A 26,896-nucleotide genomic window follows, 5' to 3' on the forward strand; every position below is an offset into this window, starting at 1 on the left:
TTCCATGGGTGTAGTAACAGAATGGACAAATGACGACACTGACATAGATGAGGCAGGGCTGTAAAGTAATATTCTGTATAGATCAGTTGGTGCAGTTGGAAAAACCGGAGAAGTTTTCAGATGTAGCAGCTTTTATTGAGGACAGGAAGCCAAGCCTTCCTTTGTCAGTCTTGAGTATAAATTCAATCTTTATCTGGATTTGTGCTAGAATTCAGCAGTTGTAAATGGGTATCTAGTTGCTTGGGCTGAGGAATCAAACCTTGGTCACCTCACTCTCACATTGCTGGCTGGAGAAAACAGCAATCAGAAAACTGTTCTAGCGTAGTGAATATCTAGGTTGGATTTGGCCTCTGATCTTGACTCTTCAATATTTCTTTAAATCTTCTACAAATATATATTCCAATTTTAGACCTTTATATAGATAAATCAGTGATGCACTTAGACCTGACCAAGATCCATTGACTTTAATGGCTATACTGGTACTTCAGCATATGCACAAGAATCAGTGGGTTAACAAATACTCCTGAACTGGGAGTTAAGAAACATACACGATACTCCATTTTCACAGGTACATATTAAAATATCCAACACTTTGAATTAGGTTTAATGTAAAAATTCTGTAAGATATTAATGCTGTAGAGTGGATAAGAAGAATTTATACTTAAAGCACTTTCCAAATCCTCACACCCTATTTCATTTTACTTCCTTAGTAATCTTTTTTTTTTTTTTCCTAGTAAAAATCTTCCCTAAAGTAACAAGCTACCTGTTGTAGAAACAGAAGATCTAGCCTGAGAAGAAAACATTCCTTAAAAATATGTTTGTTAAAGCAGACAGAGCCATGTGCTTTGCTTGGAGGGAGTGAATCAATCTTGTGATAGTAGAAGCTAATAGAAGTCATGAGCAAAGACAGAATAAGTAGAACGGTGATGCTTCAGGAGTGTGCATCTGCTCCTGCGATTATTCCTGGACCCATGTGATGACCAATTCCCCTGCTGTTGGGTAGGAAAGTAGCCAGTGAAGTGTTGGGTTTTGAATGGGATCCCAACTTCATATTACTCCCTGAGAGTGATTTCAACTTAATTAGCATTATTATAAATAACTCTACCACGTACATGTGCTATGTATGTATATAGAGGACATTCACAACCATAAATTATTTCCAGTTTTAACTGATCTCCTTTGTTACCCCAAAATCAATGGTATGCTTTGTAGCTACAGTGCTATTTCTGGTCTTTTCACTGTTTATATCACTCTCTTGCTTAGCATTGTTGCTCTTCTCATAACAGCACTTTTTCCATTAGTATTAAAAAGTCTGTATCTATTTTTCTGCCTCCACTAGACATAGAATGGATTCTGGAAAGGAATAAAGGGGTTTTGCTTTTTTAAATATACCCAGCATAGTATTTTCCTCTCCCAGTTTCTAAAATTATGTTGTGCTTGTATTGCTTAGAAGTGGAAGGCTGGCAGTTGCAAATGTACAGTAGAAATGGTAAAATGTCCTTATAAGCATAGTGTTCAATAATATCCCATAAATATAATAGAAAAATGATCTGATAGTTTTCATTCCTAATAAAACAAGTAACTAAAAAAGAATTTAGAATTATATGAGGTCCTATAGAGTTACTAGATCTACTGTAATTATCTTTATGAAAATACTATTATGTTTAAAGTCATGCTGTTGTATTTGAATCTACTATTTTTTAATATTTTATATCAAATAGTCTTTTATTCCAATGTCTCTAAGAATTACTGCTTTTAAGGGAGAGTTAAATGTGGCTTTCACTATAATGTGCATACAAGCACATTATAGTGAAATGCATACAAGCTCAGGAACTTTTGTTAGTAGTGATTTCCTAAGCTATGTGAGTTCCCTGTGCCTTGTAGGGTGCCATGTGACAGTAAAAATGAATTGGTGTGACACACTCTTTATTAGTTTTCCCTTACTGCCCCAGGAAGGCAGAATTTGGATGGACAATGCTTGATTTCATTCTGTGCAATAGCAGGTTTGGTGATAAAGACGATTGTGTAGATTTTGTACAATGTAATTTACACAACTTTCTGATTTATAAGACAGCATTATCACTCTCTACAACTACCTGAAAGGAGGTTGTAGCCAAGTGGATGTCAGTCTCTTCTCCCAAATGACAAGCAATAGGATAAGAGGAAACGGCCTCAAGTTGCGCCAGGGAAGGTTTAGATTAGATATTAGGAAAAATTTCTTCATCAAGAAAGGGTTGTCAAGTACTGGTACAGGCTGCCCAGGGAAGTGGTTGAGTCACCATCCCTGGAGGTGTTTAAAAGCGGTGCAGATGCGGCGCTTAGGGGCATGGGTTAGTGGTGGACTTGGCAGTGCTAGGTTAACAGTTGGACTCAATGATCTTAAGGGTCTTTTCCAACCTAAATAATTCTATGATTATACATGTGTTATAGGAACCAAGAACTGACTGAATATATTTCAGAAAGTCATTGGAAAATTATCATTGAATTAAGGTGTTTCCTTTTGGGTTTTGCAGTTACTAATACAAGGCTTCATTTTATTAAATATTTTTGTGATTTGTCAGTGCTGGTAGAATACGTCGATGACACTAAGATGGGCAAAATAGCAAAGAACGATGGTGAAAAGGCAGTTAGAGAGTGACCACTGAAACAAATTATCAAGAGAAATAGCGAACTACTTGTTATTTTAAAATAAATATTGGTTCTTCAACTACATAGAAGTTATTTGACTCCATGCAGCCAATTAACAAAAAAATTGAGTCATTGCAGTACCAGAAGTCACACTAGATTTGCTAATGATTCCTTTTAACTTTAAATTTTATTAATCTATGAAAAAATATCTCAATAGCCAGTAGTCATATTGCCTGTTACAGTAGCAGAAGACAACTGATTCTGTTTGTATTGCTTTTAGGAAAAGTTGTGATCAGCCGGATGAGCATATTAATCTGTATGATAACCCTCAGACAGCCTGTATAGGCATGTGTAATAATGTACCCAGCTACTAAGCACATCCGTGTGCATGGCTCACCATTCTCGGAGAATGTCTTCGGGCTACTCCTAAGGCCATTGTTGCAGGCTCACAGGACGATGTAGACAAGACCTCTACTAGCTGCAGCACTGTAAATGATGCTAGTGAGTCAGTCCAGTGAGATGCAGAATGTATCATTTCTAGATCTGTGTCAAAACCAACCATCTGCTTTAAATTCAAGATCCCATACCAACAATGAGGCATAATTGCCACTGAGAGTTCACATCTCATCTAGCTTGGACAAAAGGAGTGAAATTTAATTATAGTTTTAATAACACTGTTTGGTTAGTGATTTTCTGAAGTATCTGGTATTCTTGTTTGGCTCAAACCTGAGGTTTCTAAACCATTACAAAGTGCTATTAGGATTTCTTTGTAAGTTACAGTAACAACCGTGCTTTTTTACAGGTACCATTTAGAGGCAATCTGAACTATCAGACAATATATCCAGGCTCTTCACATTGTTATATTCTCAAATGGAATTATGCCAGAGCTGAGGGAAATGGGAAGTGAAATAAATATGGCGTTTAATTCTCATTTGACAGATCAAAAACTGAATCACAGAAATGAAATGTACAGAAGGTAACATACAAAATCTGTAGGTGAAACAGAAACCGAACACAGAGTTTATGAGTGTAGGCATGTATAGTGATCCCAAAGTCATTCTCCTTTCTTTGGACAGGTCTTTTCCCCCCCCCCAATCATTCCTGTTGCAACTCTTTTACCAACCGTTTCAACTTCCATTGTCTAATATTGTAAAGCAATTCGGTATCATAGTTCTATTCCTGAATGTGTATGGGTCTATGTACTTCAGCAAAAGAAAACAAATTCAGACCTACTGCATGGCTACTGCCATCTTTCTGAAATAATTACGTGTTTTTTATATTTTGCCTCAGGTTCTGTGTGTGCCTCACCTTCATTAATGCTGCTCAGAAAGCAAAGTGCAAACTGAAATTGCTGCACCGTAGCTGCTAAAATTAGGCAAAGTTTGCAGTTTTGTCAGTGGAGACCTGGTACTAGCCTGCAGTTAGTCCTGCTACCCAGTTACATGTAAGTGCGCACCAAACTAACATAGAAACACCGAAGACCAGCATAGAAAGAAATAATTACCTGCTTGTTATGCTAACATGGAAGAAGTAGTAGAGTTAAAGCTAGCCTCTCTCTCCTTCCATCTTCTCTTCTCAACACCAATTAGTAATAAAACACAGTTCTCTCCAGGGAGTCCTGAGTCTTAAAACATGCTTTGGCAGGGTTATAGGTGATACGGTAATTATTTAAAGATGAATCAATTATGGACACTGGGGCTGTAGGCAACACATCACTTTGACTTATACTTCAGTATTTGCCGAATTTTCATTAAAACAATTGGTCATATAATGCCCATGATATGAATAGATTCCAGAGTTTTTTAACAAGTAGTAAAACTGTGATAACTTGATCTTTGCGCTCCAGAGGTCAAAAATGGGACCTTTTCGTAGAGCTCATTAAAAAGAACATGATAGATATGTGCAACTGTATAGAAGTGTGGAAGACTCCATCATTAAAGAGACTTTCTTTAAATAGAAGCCCCTACCTGCCCTATATGTGTATTTTTTTATGATTACCAGCCAATACTAACTGTCTTACCTACCTTTTCTCTTTAAAAAAAAAACATATATAAACAGCTGTAGCAGTTCTGCAAGATGCCTAAGAAAGATAGGGAGTCTGAAGCAGTTTCTTTCACATGTGCTGGATATGACTGAGGCTCTTAAGTTTAATATCTGAAATCTGTAGTCTGCATAAGCCATTAATATCTTGAATGTATGGGGTTTTTCCTGTAAAATAAATACTGTGAATGTTAAGGTTCCCCAGAAGCATTACATGTGAAATCTTTATATGGTTAAAACTGAAGAACGTGTATGAAAGCTGCATGCCCCAATAATGACTTAAAAATCTGTGCTCCAGTTTTGAAAATTAAAAACAAAATGTTATTAAAGATCAAAAGAACGTCAGTGTTTCAAAGCCACACTACTAGTATAATCTTCCTTAGACACTAGTAATATGCAAAAGTTTACTGGATAATAGTTTAAATCAAGTAATATTCCATTGTAGGAATGTGTCATACAAATCAAGTAAAAATAATTCACAGCTCTTGTTTCTTTGTAATCAAATTAAATATTAAAAAATAATTCCATAATCTCAAATTATCTAAACCAAGGCATCTCCTTATCTTAGATATTCAAGATTTTGCATAAACATACAGAGACACCATACTTACATGAACATATAGAGAGATTGGGTTTAAAATTATGAAATCACGTTTGATGTAACTGGATGATGTACTGTAGGTACAGTTCCACTGTGTGCTGTTCTACACTGCCCATTTCTTGTGCTTCAAGCCTAGGCTGGAGGAGCCCACTGTAACAGTGAGGAAATAATTCCATTTCATGCCAATTTTACCACTTGATTGCTGTGTTTTCATAGCTTTCAGCCCCTAGTTTCTTTGCTGAGACTGCCAATGAAGTTGTTGTAAGTGGTAGGTTTTTGGCAGAGGCACTAGTTTGTAGGGAACTAGACTAATGTTATAACTGCCACCTACTCCCTTCCTGTTCTATTACCTACTCCTATAGACTGCTTGAGTTTTAACAGTTTTCTTCCTTGAAAATTAATCCTGTTACTGTATCTTCTTACTGAGTGATCTTCTGACGATGTACCTAGCTCCAAAGAGCTACGAATATATGCCTACAAAAATAGATTTGTCTATCCTCCTCTTCCAAGGCAAGAGACTTGTCAACACACTTACCACATTTATAAAAATATATCCACAAAACAGGCCAATTCAGCTATTGCTTCCTTGATTTGATATTTCTCTATGCCCCTGAATTTGTAAAAGGCAAGCAATGGACTTATATATCCTAACAGCTAGGGTAGTTTATTTAAATGCTTTTCCTAAAAAGCTGCCTCATGTTCCTAAAATCCTTACTGAAGGTATTGCTTTGCTAAAATTGTTTGCTATAAAATCAGTGAACTCATGTTTCTGGTGAAGCACAGTTATCTTAATATAGATAGACTGGTATGTGGTTTATATAGATGTGCTACAATTTGATTCTGTTCCTGCAGAAGCTGACAATGTTAGTTTCCACAGAATCTACATAAACAGACGCAAGAGTTCTAGACATTATCCCTGCATGTGTAATCTTAATTATCTTTTCTGTTATTTCAAATATGTATAAGAAAATAATATTGAAGTGTTCATTTTATTTGTACTGATGTAACTCTTAAAAGCAAAGCTGGAATTCAGTTTTTGATATGTTAGTAACTTGAAATTATTTGTGTGAAAAAAATCTTATGAAGATGTGAACATATAATTCATTGCCAATAGCCCACTGCTTTTCTTCTTCTTGGAACTGTTTTTTTTTTACATATTCTGTTACACACATGAAATATATTTTTCAGATATGTGATCACTGCAGCACGCTGCTTTTCATGCCTTCCTCATATTTACATCAAAAGTTTCCTCTCACTTGGGTGTATCAGCCATTTATGACTAGGTTTTGGGTTTTTTTACTTAGTTGAAAATGCAAGCAACATGTTTCTCCTAGAAAACATATTTAGTGAAATTACAGTCTTGTTTGCCATATGGTGCTTCATACAGATGGATGATTATTATGCAAATCTTTTGATTAGTGAGTTTCTGCTATTCTAGGAATCGTTTACTTTGTATGTGTTGGCTTTGTACACATTTAGTTCCATTCTTAGGATGATCTGGGACTGTGCCAAATCTTTGATAATCTTGGTGATGCAGTTTTTCACAACTTTAAACTTTTTCTTCTATTTATGGTTTATTCAATTTTCTTTGTTCATCAGGCAAAAGAATTAACTTTTACTTCAATTTACCATGAGAAACATAATGCAAGCAGCATCACTCCATGCTGAATGAAATCAATTACAAAATTTCCATCTTTCCATCATAGACTTTGCCTCCATGATTATAGGCATGTAAGATTAATGAAGAGACCTGTCAAATCAGATATTTCATTTCATATGCAATGTTTTGTATGCAACCAGAATCTGGTCTGATGATTCCTACTAGCTTTTGTCCAAATAGCAAGGTCTGTGAGTGGTGGAAAGCATTCAGTATATGTTTAAGTCCCTTACCAACATAATAAACTCTGTATTATGATTTGTTCAGGCTCATGTAAAAATCAGAGGTTTTTCCACTGTCTTAAGCAGGCGTCATATTCATAAAAATTAAAGCATTCTTAGGTGATATAGTTGAGGTGCATGGACGGGAGCACCAGACTTCTTATTTCTTCAGAGAGGTAAAAATTAGACCTTAGTACAACTGAGATCCCAGGAGATATGAGAGATGTCGTTTAGGCTCTCCCACAGAATGGTAATGCTGCACATCACAGTACGTGTTCCAGGAGTGGATTTTTGTAAATTAAGCTAATCTTTTATCTTTGTCACAAAACTTTCTAATGAATGAGTCTAGTAAACTGAAATTCAGTTTTTAAAATGTTTTGTTTCATGCAATATTTTGATGTTGTTGAAGTATTTCAGACATAAACAGTATAAAATGATACTGTTATAACTTAAGAGTATAAAATGTTATAAAGTGATATTCCATAGCTATATAATTCAAGGTTATAGTGAAGGAGGTGGTCTCCAAGAGTAAAATAGTATTTTATGATCAAAGCTGTTGCCTTTTATCCATTTATCTAAATCAGCTCATTAAAACATTTAATGAAAATATAGATACCTATCCCATAGAAAGCAGCTCTTATTTCTTCAAAGGTTGCTGAAAATAAAGCAGTTTTATCTATATCTAAGGTAAAAACCTAAACTGACTAGCTGTAAAGCTGAACTGAATGATTTACTTTATCAGAGGCAATATTTGTTGGAAATTTTGGAGCCTATTATGCATTAAGGAAAACTAGATGGTTATAGCAACCCATTTTGGTTTTAATCCCATGAATCTATTAATCATCTGTCTGTAATCAGTTGAATTTTAGATTTTTTTAAGCCACCACAAGGTAAAAGAATAATTTCACTGTTGTCAGATGGAGAATCATTTGAAACACTGTACGTTTCTGTATTTTGAAAAAAGTGTCCTTTTTTCCTTTCTCTAGATAAGACTTTGATATCGTAAGGAAAGGTTTTTGCTGTACCTATATGAAATAATGCTCTTAAAATGCACATTTGAAAATCTGTTTAAATACTTCGTAATTGAAATAATGGAAATGTTCCAGAAGTGCATCCTACTTTGAGAGACAATAGAGCCATCTTTGGACCTTCTTTTTCAGTCTGATTTTGTATGTGAAGAATTTCATTGTTTAATATTTATCACTTTGTTTTCTCTCTCTCAAATTTTTCACTGTATGAAAATGAGATATTTGGTTTAGTATGGACCTTCTAAATGGCCTATCCACAACAGTAAGCAGATAGGGCAACAGCTGACAAATAAAGAAACCAAATCATTTGCTGAAAGGTTCAATATCAAATCAGTTAGAATTTAGAGAATTTCTTTGGTAGGGAAGCACAGAGGCTGGATGATTTAACTCCTCAGTTTCCTATCTGAAGCTTTTAAATACATGATTCCTTATCCCTCCTGTTTGCAAGTTGCAGTTCTGCTGTCAGATTCTCTTTAATCTGCTTTACAATCCTGTCTGTGAGTGTTCTGACCCTCAGTTCTGGTGTAGCACGTGTCCTACACTGAAATATTATAGCACTACTCTCTATTTCTTGCCAAGCCTCACATATAATACTGTGTAGTGAGCTTTCAGTGTGTATTAATGATTGCTATGAATTGCATTAGTAACTGCTAATTTTCCCAGTATTAAAATTCTTATAAAAATATCTTTCATCAAAATCTTCTCATATGGAAATATCCAGTTTGTATTGCTCCTATAGCACTTTACTTGGAATAGTATTCTTATCAATCCATCCAAACTTAGGCAATTTCTTATCCCCCTCTGAAGACGGTGATAAAGAAAACTCTTGCTGTAGGTCCAAAATGTTCATCATTTGACTTAGACCATTTAGCTATAATTATTTTCCAACCAGCACATTACTAATTTAATGACATCATTTTCTAATATGTTTTCGACTAGAGTAACAAGGAAAAGTGCATACAGGTGCTACTATTGCTGAATACAACTCTTATGTTTTATTAGGAACTTAGGAAGGAGCTGGTAAGAAAGAAAGAGAGTAATAAAGGGGAATATATTTTCTTGAATAGCATTGAAGATTTAAGCAATAGGAGGAAAGGTAAGGTAGGCTGAAAAGATGAATATGAATTTAAAAATATGAATTTAGATAAGGGAAAAAATTCAAGAATAATAACAGGGGAATTAGGCTGTAAATGCCTCTGTGTTAATAGAGGAGAAGCAGGTAGCATATAGATTCAAACTATGTTGACACATTAAAGTGATTTCTTTTTTTATTAGTTTGCATATCTGCTTTCTGACTCATTTGCACATGAGAAAGATTTTTCTTTCTCTAAAGCAGTTAATATTAAAAAAGACAAACAAAAATTATTATTAAAACAATGTTATCTGCATAGAAGTATTGAATAATCTGTTGGAAAATATGGTGAACTTATGACCTGTGACGAATCTACTGATCAGTAAAGTCATAGTAAGGATTAGCAGTTTTGTACCTTTCAGAACTGTATTTTCTTTGTGGATATGTTAGAGTGCATGGGAACTTGGTTTTATTGTTCTCTTTCGTAGTTATGAGGTTAAATCTGTATTGTGATGCCTCTATCATTAAAATTTCAATAGGCAGAAATATTCCTTCATCACAAACAAATTTATTGCTTCATTGGTTTGCATAGTAAAAATGTGAGGAGCTACAAATTAAAAGCACGACTCTCCTCTATAAGAGAGTAGTGGTTGGTTGGAAGGAAGGTAAATACCACTTACTACAAATGTCTTGCATGATTACCCACCAGAATTCATAGACAGCTATACACTTTTCAGCACTTAACTTCAATATTTTGTTCTGTTGGACTGATGATGATTGAAAGTGTAATTTCTAAAACACTGAATGTGCTATGTTATGCGCAAATGGATAAAACTGGTCAGATGCAATGAAGAAAATTACTTTCAAAGAATGATGGTCACCAAACATTTTTCCTTCCCAGATCCTGCCACTATTGTCAGATATTGACAAAATAAAAATTCAAATGTAATTTCTTAATAGAAATTGTGAATTAATATCTTCACTAACTCTAGTAAGAGTTGAATAAGTCAGATACAGTCAATCTTTTAACATTTAGACTATTACTTCTCATTGTTTTTCACTGTAGCTAAGAGCTTTTTGTACCTTTGCTGTTTAGATGCCATACATAAAAGAACTTTCAGTGGTGGCCCCCAAATGTGCTAAAATCTAGCATGTGCTGTTTTTGTTTTAAAAAATTCTTGGTTTTGGTAAAACTCCCTTTATCTTACTTACATTTAAATTATAATATTGCATTTAATGTATTGTTTCTATTTTAAATAAATAAATCAATAAATTAATTTAAAAGAGACAAGATTTGAAGAACTCATATGCTTGAAAACTTGCCTGATTTATCCATCTGTCTAATGAAAGATATTACCTCTTCCCACAGATTTTTAAATTCTTGGACCATCTCAGTTGTGACAACATTACATTGATTTTATCATAACTGATATTTTGAACTTAAAAACTTATTTGTCTTACAGAAACTGGGTGTTGGAGTTCCAAATTAAAGGGCTATCCACTCATTCGGAAACGTATGGGGAACTATTCTTATTCAGAAATGTGAAATTCCCTTCATAACATGTCTCTTACTTTCCAAAGTAAGAGGATTGAGCAGTCTGGCCATGCAATATTTACATTTTCTACCTTTTTAGCAACTGATCAACAATGAAGAAAAAAATCAGAATACATGAAAGCTGCACTAATTGCTTCTATAAATATCTTCCCTTTTGTCATTGGAAATAATGATGAGCAGCTTCTTCTGTGCTCACAGATAACTTGCCTATGGAATTCAGAAATTTTTCTTTCACTCGTGCTAAGAGTAGGCTAATATAGACTATTGAGACACAGCAATCTTCAATGTCAGCTCCATGCAGTCATCATCCAGCTCCACATCTCCTTTACACTTGTCACGGATAGTGCTGCCTTCCAGTTCTTCATCTGCTGGGATGAGACTAAACCTGGCTAAAACTCCTTTGAAAAGAAAAAGAGTGCACAAATAGTATTAGTAGGAAGAAGTACTGTAACTTAGTAATATTTGTTCCACTTCAAGGGTGGATTAGAGGAACTTTTACTTCAAGCTGCCAAGTCACCTTTCAGCCTGGAATTGATATCCTTTTAGAATCCACAGAATTACTGGGTGAGCCAGAAATATGCAAAACCACACATCTTTTTTGTGCATATGCAAGTAAATAGAAGATTGCATTCTGTCTTACGACATGTGGGCTGTGCTACAGTGATGCTTGCTTTCATGAACTAATGAAGATATTCACTGCAATTCCAATCTGTTAGTCTTTGCTGTAGCAATCCATGTGCTCAGATAAGCGTTTAAGACCAGCAGTTTGATGTTTCCTACGCAGCAATAAAGTTTTCTGTTATGCTTAGCTGAATTTGGTGCTTTAGTGTTCATATTAAAGACTTTTAACAGTATTGGTAGCACTTCCCAAATTCCAGTAATGACTTTTCAACTCTTAAATCCGTTATAAACTACAAATCTGAGTTTCCTTAATACAGAGGAAGAAGCTTTAAAGCTTTTACCGGAAGAGAGAAAGTTGACCTAGTCTTCTGGTCTTCAGGACCAAAATACCTTACTTCAACTCTTTTTCAAGAGCTGAAATGAAAAAAAACAGCAAAAAAGAATAAAAACAGAGAAAAAGAAGCACAGGTAGGAATGAAAAGAGGAAAACAACCCCTTAACTGTAGTTGGCTCATGGTTAAACTACTAAGCAGCTGTGTTTTTGTCTAATATGTTGGACAAAATGGAGAAAAAAAGATCTTCTTGTGTTGGATATCATAATAAAACTATGAATTACCTTAGTGATGAATGTAGTAAATTTCTTAGGAACTTTTATGTCCTCAGACTAGGATCTGAGTATCTTACAGCTATTTTTAAAGTGTGTAATGAGGGGTTTTGGGGGAGTGAAGGGTTGCATTCTCTCCGTATTGTAAACAGGAAAGTTGAAGCAGAGAGTAGATGAAATGGCTTAGCTGGTGTCACACATGGAACAAATAGAAGCACCAGTAACTGAACACAAGCCTCCAGTTCTGGACTAGACCATCTGTCTGCCAGCCATATTTCTTCTCTAGGATTCTGTCTATGATTGGTTATTAAATTCATATATCCGTTTTTTAAGTGGAATGACATATTCCACTGTTTATGCAGTGCCTTTCCAATTGTATATGATTTCCTTTGAGAAAAAGAAATGTAGCTTATTTACAAAGCAACTACAAGCCGTCATGGGAAAGAATATAGTATTTATATCTAAATAGTGAAATAGACATTACTTACTACTCCGCTTTCATTTGTTTTTCTGTTTTGTTTATAGAGCTGTTGACAGTTTGTTTGCAGTATTTCAGCATAAAATAAACAGTTGCATTGATCACAGAGATTTTTTTTGTCATTGAGAAAACTGAATTCTAATAAATAAAGATAATTATAAGTATATTTAGATGTAATTTAATAATATCATGTGGTAGAAGCTTTACTAAATTTTCTAAACCATTCACCATTGAAGGTTGGCTGTCTTCTTTTTCACATGATCTTTTTACATAGTCTACACTGCTAAATAATGAGATCTCATTAATTTCCTTGGGACTTATGGGTATAGAGGATCCAGTGTACCTAACTGCTTTTATGTATTTAATTTACGTTGGTTTTTACCTAGTTCTGGAAGGTGTGGAAGTAGAAGAAAAAGCACGCTGACTTTCAGAAAGAGAGTTTAGGGTGGGAAAAAATATGTTTATTTCCACACAGACACTACAGATCCTCTGTGGACATTTTACATTTTCTTCCATACAAGCTTCCTTGCTGATCAGAGCTTTGGGCACTTTCAGGATTAGGACCATGTCTATGTCTGAAAAACAGAAAAGTACATGCATAAAATAAAGAATAAACTGCAAACATGAGTCTTGAATAGTGGGATGGCATCTTATTAAATCCTACTTTTTTAATACATTTATTAACTAAAAGGGGGTGAGTAATGAAGTTATTGGTTAATAAAGAATGTCAGATTATTTATGTTGGTTGAGACTATGAGAGTTTATCAAGGTACCCAATGGCACCTTCAATGCAAAGTAAATTGGTAGCCCAATAGGAGATGAACAGCATTACCTAAAGAATTAAGGTTATATATAGCCAAAGGAATGGTTTGCAATAGTCATGTGCATTCACAGTTCTAAATTAATTCAGCAACTACTCAAGGAAATGACCTGCATACTGTCATAGCCATGTCAATTAATATCTCTGCTTGTATTCAGCAATATCAAAAACATATGGGGATAGTGTTGGGAAGTAAAAGGAACAAGAAAAAAAAGAATATTGGAATATTTGTAATATACTGATGTAAACTGCTGTTATTCTTTTCCTTCAGTTGCTCCATGTGATTCAGTGGAAACTGATAGTCTCATCTCTCCTCTTCTTTTAAGGATTATTTACAGGAGATTATTCATCCCACCTGTCTTAGATGCCTGTGGTAGGATGGGATGCCTTCCTCTCAGGAAGTGCCTCTCCCTCCAGTGGCTAGATGAAACCAAGATAACTAGTTTCAACTAGACAGAACTTTTTGATGACAAGTTAGACCACATAAATTCTACCTCCTGACTCAGAAGGGCTTTGTTTTTAATGGAAAAATTCCAGAAATGGGCAAAAGTATTATAGATAAGGGCAAACTTGCATGTGAGAAGAAATTGGAAAGACTGGGATCAGTTGGCTTGGATAAGAGATGAATAAGAACATGCATGATTGAAAGAAACAAAAAAGAGGATGGTAAAAAAGACAAGGAACTCCAAACTAGTACTTATCTTCTATTGGAATAAAAGTACAAACACCATGTCAAAAAAATGCAATGATGAGGCTTGCACGAACACAGATCACGTTCTATAAATCCTAGTATTCAATAGCATTCAGAAAAGGCTTAATCCTTTTACTCCTATGAGGAGTAAAAATACAGAAAGTTACATTAAGTAGATTTTAGTCAGGTGAGAAAATACGAACACTTAGAGTATAAGGCAGCCACGTATCAATGAGCACCAGGAAGAACATTCCTCTGTGAATGCCTGTTTCAATACTTAGGACTATCAACAAGCAGTAGGTTTTTTTCCTGAAGTATCTCCTATTGATAACTCTCAAAGGCTGGGTACAAGATAAAACCAATTATTTGATATAGTGTGGTAAATTTTGTGTTTATATTCCTTGTTTCTAATGTGAAAACATAAATGTTAAAGAGAAAGCTAGTTCATTTCAGATGCTGTACAAATGGATTAGGTTTTGCATTAAATCCTCTTATGGTGTTAGAGGGTGCAGTTGTACCAGAACATTTATCCATAAAATGTGAAGTAGATTTCTACAGATTGCTGTAGGAATGTATAAATTTTGAAAAAATGTGAAGTGCCAGTGAAAAATTATGCCCTCTGAGTCTAATTATATTCTTGTTTTGAAAACATCACCTTGTTATTTTTACTCTTTCCCACTACCTTTCTTGTCTATTACAGTCATATCTCAACAGCAGAGAGGAAACTATAGAACCAATTCCTGAAAGAAAAGAATTTTACCAGTTGGTGGAAGAATTTAAGTGTAAATACTCTGATTTTCTCACTTCTTTAGGGCTTTTTTTTTAAAATTAATTCCTCTGTGGATGTTCCCTACGACAGCATAGCTTTTAATGAAACTCAGTGTAGAGTACTGTATTCGTGATGTAGCATACACCTGGTTCACTGACCTCTTCCTTCAACAGTGAAAGCGTGCAGTTCCCAGCAGCGGGGATTTGCAATCAGAATACTCTAGCTCCATAGACTGGTAAATAGCCTTCTTTTCCTTTAAGAATACTGAATATAAATATGTTGTTTCTCTTTCTGAGGCATAGGATGTGCTGGTATTGTGCATCTTGAAATAACTTTAATATGATATTGGTATAAACCAGGTTATTCTTCTTTAGTAGGTCTATAAAGTCTTTTTTTTTTTTTTAACATAAATAAAGACAGTTTAATGAAAATATGGTTTGGCCAGTGTAGAATATTCCATAACACATATTTATTTAGTCAGTTTAGTAAATAACTAGGATATCTTCTGAATTCATGATTTCTGTAAATCTGAAAAGAGGTTTATTTATGTCTACTGTTTTCTTCTTAAACCTGCTTTTAGCATGTATTTGTATTTTTATGCTTTGATGCCTATCTTTACTTCTTGTTGAATACAATACTGCTGTATAGGAGCACACCTAATGAAGCGTGCAGGTTTAATGATAGTGTAGTTCAATGTTTAAAGTATATATTAACGTATCTTTTATGGAAATAGTCTAGATAGCTGGCCTGGCTTTCTTTAAATAAATACTAAAAGTTCCATTTTATAAAGAAAATGTGTAACTTCAGCAACTGCGCATTTAAAGATTGTGTTTGTATGATTCCATCTGTTTTTATCAAGGCAGCTTTTGAGGCAGTTTATGTTATCCAGCTCTATGCTACCCTTATGTGATGCTTTATACTGAAACAGATGGTGAATCCAGTTGCTGAACAGGGAGAAAAATAAGAAGAATTAATCAGAAGTCATAAATATCTGAAAACCTCGAAGGGAAAAATGTTTGACACACAATTAATGCTATTTTTACCTCTTATACAATGTTTTTTTCCCCAATAATACTTAGTAGATAGAAAAAATGAAGCACAAAAGTTATTTCAGATTCATTGTAACTAACACTTTTTTCAGGTTCATTTGTTTTTAAAATAGTTTCCTAAAATAATTTCCTAAGCCTGCTCTTAATATCTAGAAAAAATTATTTGCTATGTTCTCAAATTGACATGAAAGTGCATAGGAAAAATGTGGGAGAACACAGAACACTACAATATCATATCTTTGAATGAAAGTATTTATTTTAAGGTGTCCATCATGTGACGAGCTCTTACTAGAGTGCAGATAGCATCAGTGAAATGTGTACATTCCTGATACCATTTTCAGAATTTAGTATTACCTCCCAATTGATGTTCCTTGAGATTTATGCCTTGAAACAAATAATCTAGCCCATTGGTAGTGGAAGAAAATTTACGATTTACAGAGTAGAATACAAATACTCTTAGAAACTTGCATTTTTGCATCACTTCATATTTTGCAATCAGATATGCAAACTCATTAATCCATCACTAGAATAAAGGCACCTCTGAGGAGAAATGTGGCAGAAATGTATGGTAATGTAAGAATCAAGTTGGAAACAATACAAAAGGCCTACCGTATGTAGTTACAGAGAGTTGTTTAGGTTGGCAGAATGTAATAATCAAAGATATAAGGCTGACTGCATGCTTCAGTAATTCTTACTTATCTCATGAGGGATTTATCTTTCATGTAATGCTAGTCACAGAAACCATAGTGCCTATATTTCTTAAAGTATACGGAAGATCAAGAAGTGTGTTATGGTTAATTATTATCAATAGGTGATCAAAAGGGGACTTTCTGATGCAAATAAAATGAATCGAGAGATATTAATTTTTTACTAAGTGTAGAAATGTTTTAGAAAACATTCTTATTAACAGACAAATACATACAAATTACAAAATCTCATATGAATGCCAATGTTTTAAAAAGGGGTTGTGTTAACATTTTACTTTGTCCAGTAGCATATGTAACAAAATGGTCACATTCTTCCTTTTTCTATAAAATATTATGGAAAAGTTGTGTATCTGAAGTTGACTTCAAAAGCTGAATCTTTAAAATAATGTTACACTTCATACATAGTTTAAGAAATCAGTTATATAGATCTGAAGATGGAAGATGCAGTGTGATAGGTCTACCAAATGAAGTATTAATAGTAATCTATTATAACTGTATCTCTGTGCTTCACTAAATCAAAAGGTATGTACTCATTCCAGCTGCTGTTAACACATGGCAATTTTAAGAACCGGAGCTCTATGACGTATACTGTTCCCTTTATGTAGCACAATAACTGATATTAGTTCCTATTTTCCATTTGTTTTGTTTCATTTTGTTCTTTAAGGAAATTGTGTTGTGGTTTGAACAGGATAACACATGTTGAATGCTGTCCTCCCTAGACCACATACAATATTATAAAAAGAAATAAAATTAGTCATAAATATTTGGTAACCTGTATGCAAATCAGATCTTACAAATCAAATTTAATCAAATGTTGCTGTGCTGGTTGCTTTAGTGATATGTTTACTAGTTTTCTTCTTCTAGTCTTTTAGACTGAATGAAAGTTTGATTTACATTGCAACGCAATGTTAGTTCTGTGTTTACTCAGCCACTAAGGAGCATCTGGTTAAAACATTTTAAAACATTTCAGAGTAATAGACAAGCTTCTCCAAAGTATTTCAAAGTTGAAATTGAAACTGTAAAAGCATTCTCGGCAAAAATTACCTGACACGAGGGTTATACAGTCATTTTCATGCTCTTTCAAATACGTCACAGGAAGGAACCTCTGTGTGAATTAATTTTGCAGCGGTGTTCTGCTGCTCACCCTGAAGGACAGCAGTGATAATGCTCCATGGGAATGACACTAACAGTTCCCGCAGACCTGGGGACATTCCAGACATGACTTTCTCTTGGGGTCCATCACAGTCTGTTAGCAGCAAAGAACTCCAGCAAGTTGACAGATAAGTTGTACTTGGTCAAATGTCCTCAAGGGGTACTTGAAACTCCATCTTGAGTGACCAACTGTGCTTCCTTTTCCCACAGTCCACATGGAAGCTGCTTGGGTATTCATGTGTCATTTGTCTCCACCTTCAGTTTGGGAATTCGAATGGTTAGAACCATGCTGTCTCTCATCCCATCCCGTCCCACGTGCATATATCCTCAGCATCCAGGATTGGCAAATATGTATTAATCTCTGCTACATTAGTTCTGAAGTTGCAAATCCTCACCACATCTGATGGTATGAACTCCTCACTGTCAAAGACTGCATCAACGCTCTCATCTGTGACACCATCTGTTGAAGTGGTCAGTTTTCCTGTATTGTTTCTTTTGTAGGACTTCCTGTTACTGTGAAAATTCTCTGTTACTGGAAACATAATTTTCCTCATCATTATACTTCTTTTCCAGCTGGATCATAACATACTAGAAGACTGTCGAGCATAAAGTGAAAAGCTCTTCAGAATAGCTGTTCTTAAGGGATTAAATGATTATCATCGCTGTCCCATTTCTTTCATCTTATAATCAACTTCAAGATGGTACTGGATAGCTCAGTTGAAGTGATTATATATTTGAAATAGAAATTATTTGATCTCCTTTTTGGTATCACAGTGTTTAAGACAGATGGATTTCTTTCCGTTAATGTTAATATATTTATGGTTCCTTGTAACTATGCCCCTACTTGAAGACTTGAGTGACATTTAGCGTATAAATCTGTCTAATAGGAACTGATATGCTAGAGGTAAGATTTCAAACTCTCTTATTTACATTGATACTAATAAATACAATTAAGAAATATTTCTGTACCTGAATTAGGTGTAGAGAATGGGAACTTGATGCCTCAGAGAAGCCTTAATGGGAGGCAGGACCTTTCACTTGAGTAATCATCAGTTTTCAAAAGCTTTTATTACATGATGATTATATAATTGTTAGTATTCCTAAGGTGAATTGATTACAGAACAGTTTTGATTTATAAAAACAATATTTTAGTTAATATTATACAGCATCTATTTTGATGAATTGTACAGAGACCCTACAATTAGTGTGTCCCTGAAGAAATTTCATTTCTATTTGTCCTTTGCTGAATAGAGTGTTCCTGGATTTTCAGTCCTCTCTTAAATTTAATCCTTGCATGCGAGATGTGGCATAAGAAATTCAGTTTATGTCACCTTAAATATATTACTGTCTAATAAAATTTAAATGAAATTATTAAAAGTATCTAACACACACATTACTTTCTGGGTCTGTTAGGCATTTGCAATTCTGTCTCACTGAAAATATATTACGCTTAGGTCCTCAAACTTTTTAAGTGTTTTGGAAATATTTATGTTGCCTCTTAATATTTTGCTTTTTTCCTAAAGGTTTCTAAAACACATTGTTCCAGTGTTTGGGGTTTTTTTAGCAGTTAGATTAATCATCACTGACGTGGACTATCCTGGTTCATGTAAGACATGCAATGCCACAACATCTTGAAGAAACAGCGAATGCTCCTCTACTCAGATATTTATATGTACTTTATCATCTTTGTAGCTGAGTCATTTCCACAACAACTTAACACTTAAGCGTGATTCCATTTTCCTTCATTGTCTCCTATTACAGCAAGCAAAAAATTGTTAGATTTTTGTGAATTTGTTTCGAACTGCTGTGTTATTATTACAAAGGACTGGTTATTGAGATTAAGGTCCAAAAAGTACATCTTGTACTCAAGATGTTACGAGCATTTGTTCAACTGCTTTAGTCTATTCTCTGTCAAAGCTCTATCTGCAGCACAAAATAAGTTTTGTCCTTAACAGGACAGAGCTGCAGGTTCTCAGTTGATCCTTTAGGTATTCTGTTCCTAGTCTATTGGACACCTTAAAGAATGACAAAGACATAAAACTTGGCTGAGTATTTTACAGGAGCTGGTGTGGAAGATGAAAGCAGATTTGATGTGCTTACAGCACCCAGGGTTGCAGCGGAAATGTGCTGCTGTGTTTTGTACTATTTTGAGTTTCCTGAGGGCTAATGGCTTCATGCCCAGGATATTGCATTGCTGTAGTCCAGCTGAAAGGTGACAAAAGCATGTATTACAGAGGCCAAATCATCAACAGTAAAGACGGGATGAAATCTTGTACCTGTTTTAGAGTTATTGTCCGAGAGAAGTCCAGGATCAGTTCTAAATTATAGACTGACTTGCCCAAATGGGGTTGTGTAACATCAGCCAGTTGGTACTTCACTGTGCCACAAGCTCCTTAAAGTGTTTCTCTCCTGCCACCAGTTGTAACTTCTCTTTTTCTCAGTTTCTGCTTCCACATTCTGCTTTTTATCCATGAGCTCAAGTACTGAGGCAGTTGTGTGACATTGTGTTACTGTATTCAATACAATGACGATAAAAGGGTGGAATTTTGTAATGCTTACATAGTGTTTGCACTGGAGTTCATGACACCCTTCCAGTTCTTTCAGTCTCTGTGTCTGTATTTTAAATAAGGTTTAAGAAAAATGAAACTGTGAGGTACATTTTTCTACTGCTCCTCTCTGGTTATGGTTCTCTTGAAATAAACTGTTTCAAAGCAGTCAGCCTCTTTTACATACAGTTCATAGTTCATTAGCTATGTCAAACGCTGTAGAGAGGCTGAAAAAAAGGAGCAGGGATGACTAGTGTTCATAGCGTGGATTGTCTGACAGAGACAATAATGCTCTTTCTATCCCATGTTCTGCAATAAATTCAGATTATGGCAAGTGATTGGTAGTATCCAGTCGAAAGTGTAGGCAACAAGAACATAAAAATCAAGATTTAGCAGGAATATCTTTTGAACGTGACATTGGATTCAGATGTGTGCTGACAGTACCACCACGTCAAGTTGCGGTCTTAACTTACGAAGCTCAAAGCAGGAACTTTGCTGCAGCATGGCAGCTGCACACAGATGAACAGATGTGCATTTGAAAGCATGAGGGAAAAAAAGCAGTCTGTTCATGAAAGATAAACATTTAAGAGTGTGAGAAAATTGTGTGTTCATCTAGGAGGGCATTTGCCAGTTCTTTCAAAGTTTGCATCATAGGGTTGCAGCTTTAGACAAATGGGAGAGCTCAACTCACCACCTCTCAGCCTAGTCCTGTGCCCATGACCTTCAATACTCAACTTTTAATCTTTTTAGAAAGATAGTATCCTATGTCACAGAGTATCTACTTTGTCCATGCTAGAATATTGTCTCAAGACTGACTTAGAGGAATGAGTATTGGAACACTCTTATGCATTTTATTGGAAACTTTTCAGATCAGATCCTACCTAGCTTTCAAGATCTGAGAGTGCAGCTTTAAATAATAAGAAAAATCATTAATTATATGCATGTGTGTGTTTTTTCCTACAGTCTGCAGGTTTTTCAGTGTTCTTTTCAGTGTTAAAGTAAAAAATGTTAAGATATGGAGGAGGCAGAATTGTATACTATCTAGTTGCATTGAGTTTAGTTGCTTGATGATGTTTAACTATTTGCACCTCTCCAGGAACACCAAGAGAGTGCAGATGAGCATCTGCTCAACCTGGAGCTTTAGGTGGGTACATGCTCTCCTCGGCTTCTACCAAACCTAGGTGAGCAAGGGTAAACAGTTGTCACACAGAGAATCCTTGGCTAAGCACCATGATGTCTAATGAGCCATCTCAAAGATTCGGCAGCTCTGGAAAGCAGGGTGACCATTTGCCACCTGGAATTTAAGGAAATTTTAACCTAACTTCCAATTTAGGCAGCACTTGCATGGACTAGTACTGATCTACTTTGATTAAGTGTTTTGATGTCTTCTTTTTTAGGTTTAAGCTAATTTTTTTCCAGACTTTGTCTTCCTTATTTTATAGTTCCTTGTTAGAGACCTTGAGCCTCATCGGGGCTTTTAGGCAACAGCAGAAAATGAATATTAATGATAAAAGTGGTTAAATATGTTAGCCATGAAGTAAGATATTTCATGTTTTCAAATAAATCTATTCAGAGGAGATAAAAGGATGAAAATATTAAATAGACTAGATATGTCTAAAAACTTGACTTTTAAATTCCCTTTTTTCCTAGCTGATGAGTTTTTACTATGGAGACAATTGTCAATCTTTGAGTCAGCCTCAGTGCTTTTACCGAGTAATTAAAGGGAGGATTAGTAGCCCTAAACTTAGGTGTCTAGTCCTCAGCAAGGATGATGGTTTTAAAGCGGTTACACTTAATAAAGTGGGAAAAGGTGCAGGATTATCTGAACTTTTGACATAAGAATAGTGATTTTAAAGATACTAGCTTGAATTTGTACATTACAGGCTGTATAATTTAACTCTTTTTTTTCCTAAACATTTTTGTTTTATTCTCATTTTGCCTCTTCTTAGCCTTTGTCACTGGTTCTTGTTCACTAGCCCTTTGATATTAAGTATCATCTCTATGGAGGTACACTGTGGTCATGTCAACAGCATCTGATGGAAACGGAGGAACTGAATTCCTTTGGGCAATTTCTGTTTCCAAATGATTTTTTGGCAGGTTAGGTTTCTGCATCATCTAATGTTTTAAGTATTCTTATCAAAAAACAGACACAGGGTTGAATGCAGTATTCCAGTACAGGTGTTACCCATGTCGCTTTGCATCTGCAGCATAAATAACACTTCTCCCTTTTTTGTGTAACTAAAAATGAGTTCATTCTTTACTTCTTGATTGCTCCTTAAAAGCTCATGCTGCATTGCTTTTCCACTAAGATTCCAGAGCTCTTTATGATCGTCTTTCTGTTATAAACCTCCCATTGGGGATATAATCTGCATTTCTTTTTCCTAGGCTTCTAGTTTTGACTCTGCAAAAAGTGATTTTGTTTGAACAGGCAAGCTTAATGCACAATTCGGACTGTTGTATCTAACTTCCATGCCTTCCATGTTACATGCTGTTGCATCATTCTCTGAGTCATCCATAAAGCATATATTATCTATAACTAAAATATTATATAACCTTGTATCATTATAGAAAGATTATAGTCTATATTACACATTAAATATTACTTATTATTATAGCATATATTCTATATGATGTAGTATATATGATTACATTATTAGATATTATTATAATACATATCATATATTATAAATTCTACCTAATCCCAAGTCAGGGATGAACATATTTATTAATGATGTTGTTCTTACAACTGCTCATTAAACAAATCCACCAGAAACATACACATTTTGTAGTGATTCCAAATGGCAGTTCTTTCCTGAGCTCTGCAAGACGTTTCTTAATTCACTTAGAAAACCTGGAAATCCCTGTAGGTTTCAGTAGATCTTTTGTAAGGGGCAGAAGCTTAAGAACAAGAAAAAGCAGTGAAAAAGATTGACATAAGAAAGGGTCATTTATATTCAAATTATTTTTCCTAAGTCAAAGAGAGTGATAAGACATGAGAAGACAAGCTACAGCGGGCAGTTGCATATCAAAAAATTCAAGATGAGCTAGGAAGCATACTCAGAGGAGTTAGAGGCTCAGAGGTTCTTCTGTGGAGTTCTCCTGCTCAGCAGAAAAAGAAGGCAGAAGTGATTGAGAGAAGAGGATCTGGAGGTAGTTTGCTCACAGCATTCAGAGAAATAAACTGATGAGTTACTCTACCCAATTACCACTACTAGCACAGTGGGATCAACCAAGACTTCAGGAAACAGAACCAGTTAAGAAAGAAGGGACAAAATTTGACAGAACTAGGGTGTCCAACACTATTTCCATTGTTCAGAGACAAGAAAATCAGAGAAAGCAGACATCAATGGATAAGTAATATTGCAGGTTGAAAATTGGGCATGAAGAAGAAAGCATATTACAGTTATTGAGAGCAGCAGTCAGGCAGCACAGTCAGGAAAAAAAAAGACAGTATTTATCCCAGAGAAGAAACAAGTGAAGGTAGTACATTGTTGGTGCAGTTCTCCTCTCAGTAATTCATTTGTTCTCTACTTTTAAAAATAGTTTAAAAAAAACCTGAACAGCATTGAAGGCAAAGTGAAGGGTTTTTCAACGTTAATAGTAATACAATTCTGTGAGAATTTAAATGCTTCCTTCAGCTTTCCTACCTAACTGAAACTTCTAACTGCTAGTACTCCAATAGCACGTGCTGTTTCAGGAAGCAAAACCAGGGGTATCTTCATAATTCTTCTGTGTTTACTAAAGATCCGAATGGCTTTTCTCAACACTTAGGTTTTTAAAGAAGTGAAATTAATACACACATTAGTAACAAAACAGCTGTGGAACTCTGCAGGAATCCCATCAACAAGGAAGCAAGCAGGATGAGTAGAAAGAACCAGCTGGTTAATCAGAAGAGAAGGCAGCTTGTTGAAGAAGCTGTCATCCTTGAATCTTCAATTGGTGGGTCATTTTGTCCTCAGCAGGGACTCCTTGCATGAAGTGTAATTCTTACTCCCACTGCTCAATCAGTATGACAGCTTTGGTTCTAAATGCAGTGAAAGTCTTGGCTCTGATTTAAATTATTCCCTGATGGTTTATTTTAAAATATCGAATAAATGTAATAGCAATAAAAATTGGATGTAAAAGATATAATCAATTTTAAACTCTGGATGTGAAAACTTTATTCTTGTAACTGTTGAGATTATATACATTTGATCAATTTCTGCAGTTTCTAGCAATTGTTTTCAGGTTATTTGGTGGTGGTAGTTTTTTTCTGAATAATTGTCAAGTAGTGAGTTTCCTATTCAGAGCAATTCAAACTGTGAAATGTAGGATTTCAGCTGTTGTAGACCCACAGGTCTGTATGGTCGTTGTGTAGTTTAATGCATATTCAAATGATATTTCTGCTTACTCTCTGGAATATTTTTATGAATCTCTTTGTTTCACAGGCTGGTACTTTGGAAAGTCTAAGAAAATGTTCTGTTCTTTTCATTCCTGTTTCCATAAACAGTTTACACAGGAGAAAAAAAAAGAAAAGTCTTTTTCCAGTTAATATGACTTATTTTTCCAGCTTATGATAGTTGCCTATTGGAGCCAATAGTAATTTACAAAACCGTGACCAAAATTGTCTTATTTTTAGGGTTTTAAAACTAATATTGGTATTGTAATTCCCAAAGAAAGAAGTCAGGGTTGAAGTTTTCAGTCAGATAGTGAAGGCATAAAAGAAAATTCTGAGCCCCATGTTCTTAACAGTTTATCTGAGGAAAACAGCAGTAAAGCAGTCATCTCCGCCTCATGGCGGTCAGGTAACATGTTACCCTACAGATCTTTTGCCATTGTTCAAGTCATAAGGAAGAAGTTAAAACGAGGGCCAACAGGATGAGAGCCAAGCATCATTTACCTATATTGCTTTGAAGCTCAAGTGCATCAAGGAAGGTCGGGAGAACATTGTAACAAGTGGCTCTATGGAGCAAATGAACGTGGAAGAAAAGGACGTCAGTAATAGGGTGAAATAGCATTTGCATACAGTGGACAAACATCATCTGGAAAATTTTATCACTGGGGCACATACAATGGATGATAATGTTTTAACGAGAAAGATGGTTCCCTTGGAAATTGAGTGCAGATTTTCTGACTGAGGGAGAGGAAGGATAGCGACAGAAATAGTAGAGAGGCAGTGAGGGAAGATCCCTGGATCACAAGGTAAGTTGCATTTCTTCTGCACTCCTGTTTCCTTGAAAATACAAGTTAGATCAAAATTTAACATCATTTGGTATTAGTGAAAAAGGCAGTGGGGTTCTTAGGTGCCTTCTCCTTATGAAATCAACATGGGTTTCCTGTGTAGGCCAGCTCCCTGTGACATTCATATTAGATTTACATGAAGAGTACAATGACAAAAATTATTTTAATAGAAAATGGGCTTTGGAATGTCACAGCCAGGTGAGAAGAGTGAAGGTAAGGCAGACATTGTTAGATCTGAATGGTGCTGGGAACTTAAGCATAAAAGAACTATGCCCAGAAATACTCGCAAAAAGAACTCCCGGCCTAAATCATTAATAGCCAGCAATCCTGCCGGCCTCTGGTGTCTAAGTAAGATCCAGCATTTGAAATGCAGAAAATATTTAATGAGACAATAAATGTATTGTGAGAGTTGCAAGGCAGTACTGACGAATAGCCCGCAGTACTTACAAGCAGTTCAGGTACAATCTAGCATGGTAATTCAGGAAACTGCACTCCTTAGCACTCCTCTGAAATCATTTAAAGAAAATGCACAACTTCTCTTTACTCCCAGTATACATCTAAATAATGAGATAGCACGGACTTGATATGTACAGATTTTGGAGACTTCTGATAGAAATGTGTATGAATGCTTAATCTCATTTGTGTGGCTACAATAAATAGGGAAAAACCCTATTGTTGGTATGTCCTAAAACCAGGGAAATGTAAAGTGCAGAGAAATTGTGATTTGAAAACCCAGCCCTGTGTGCCTAGCATGCTTTTGGCTCTAATTCAGGAAGACTAGTATATAATATTGCTAAGTCTTTCTGGGTGGAAGAAAAAAGTATGGACAATTAAGAAAATCACTCTAGTTCATGGACCATTACAGAAATAAGTTACTTATGCATATGATATATCTCATTATATCTTCATGTGCTCTGAAAAAATGGTTGTTACATAGCAATGCACAAAAGGCCATGTATTATGCCTCTGCATGTCAGCATTTGATAAATTGCAACTGTGTATGGAAAGTAGGGGCCTCTGTAACTTGTTTCTCATAATACCTCAGTTAACTGGAAATGAAAAGTGTTTGGAAATAAGCATTTAAAATTCCTCAAACTTCTAAATTTATGTTTATTTGTGTCCTGGTTTCAGCTGAGAGGATTGATTTTCTTCATAGTAGCTAGTGTGGGGATACGTTTTGGATTTGTGCTGGAAACAGCATTGATAATATAGAGATGTTTTTGTTCTATGGACCTATTGTTGAGCAGTGTTTGCACGGGGCCAAGGCCTTTTCTGCTTCTTGCACTGCCCTGCCAGCAGGATGGCTGGGGGTGGACAAGAAGTTGGGAGGAGACACAGACAGGACAGGTGACCCAAACTGACCAAAGGGATATTCCATACTATATGACGTCATGCTCAGTTTATAAGGAGCTTGGGCGAAGAGAGGGGGGGGGCGGC

The 26,896-nt window shown here is 35.3% G+C and overlaps 1 protein-coding gene and 1 long non-coding RNA gene across 2 annotated transcripts in view; both read left to right on the forward strand.

Moving 5' to 3' along the window:
• The window catches only part of EFCAB11 (EF-hand calcium binding domain 11), a 74,005-nt gene that overhangs the window by 31,575 nt on the left and 15,534 nt on the right, over positions 1-26,896 (forward strand). The gene's annotated exons all lie outside the window — the stretch shown is intronic.
• LOC142601999 (uncharacterized) lies at positions 11,279-17,815 on the forward strand. The gene is made up of 3 exons (XR_012835600.1): positions 11,279-11,366; positions 14,959-15,020; positions 17,668-17,815. It is a non-coding gene; the product is annotated as an uncharacterized LOC142601999 (long non-coding RNA).

This window comes from Balearica regulorum, chromosome 5, assembly GCF_011004875.1.
Source record: "Balearica regulorum gibbericeps isolate bBalReg1 chromosome 5, bBalReg1.pri, whole genome shotgun sequence".
Taxonomy (NCBI): Eukaryota; Metazoa; Chordata; class Aves; order Gruiformes; family Gruidae; genus Balearica; species Balearica regulorum.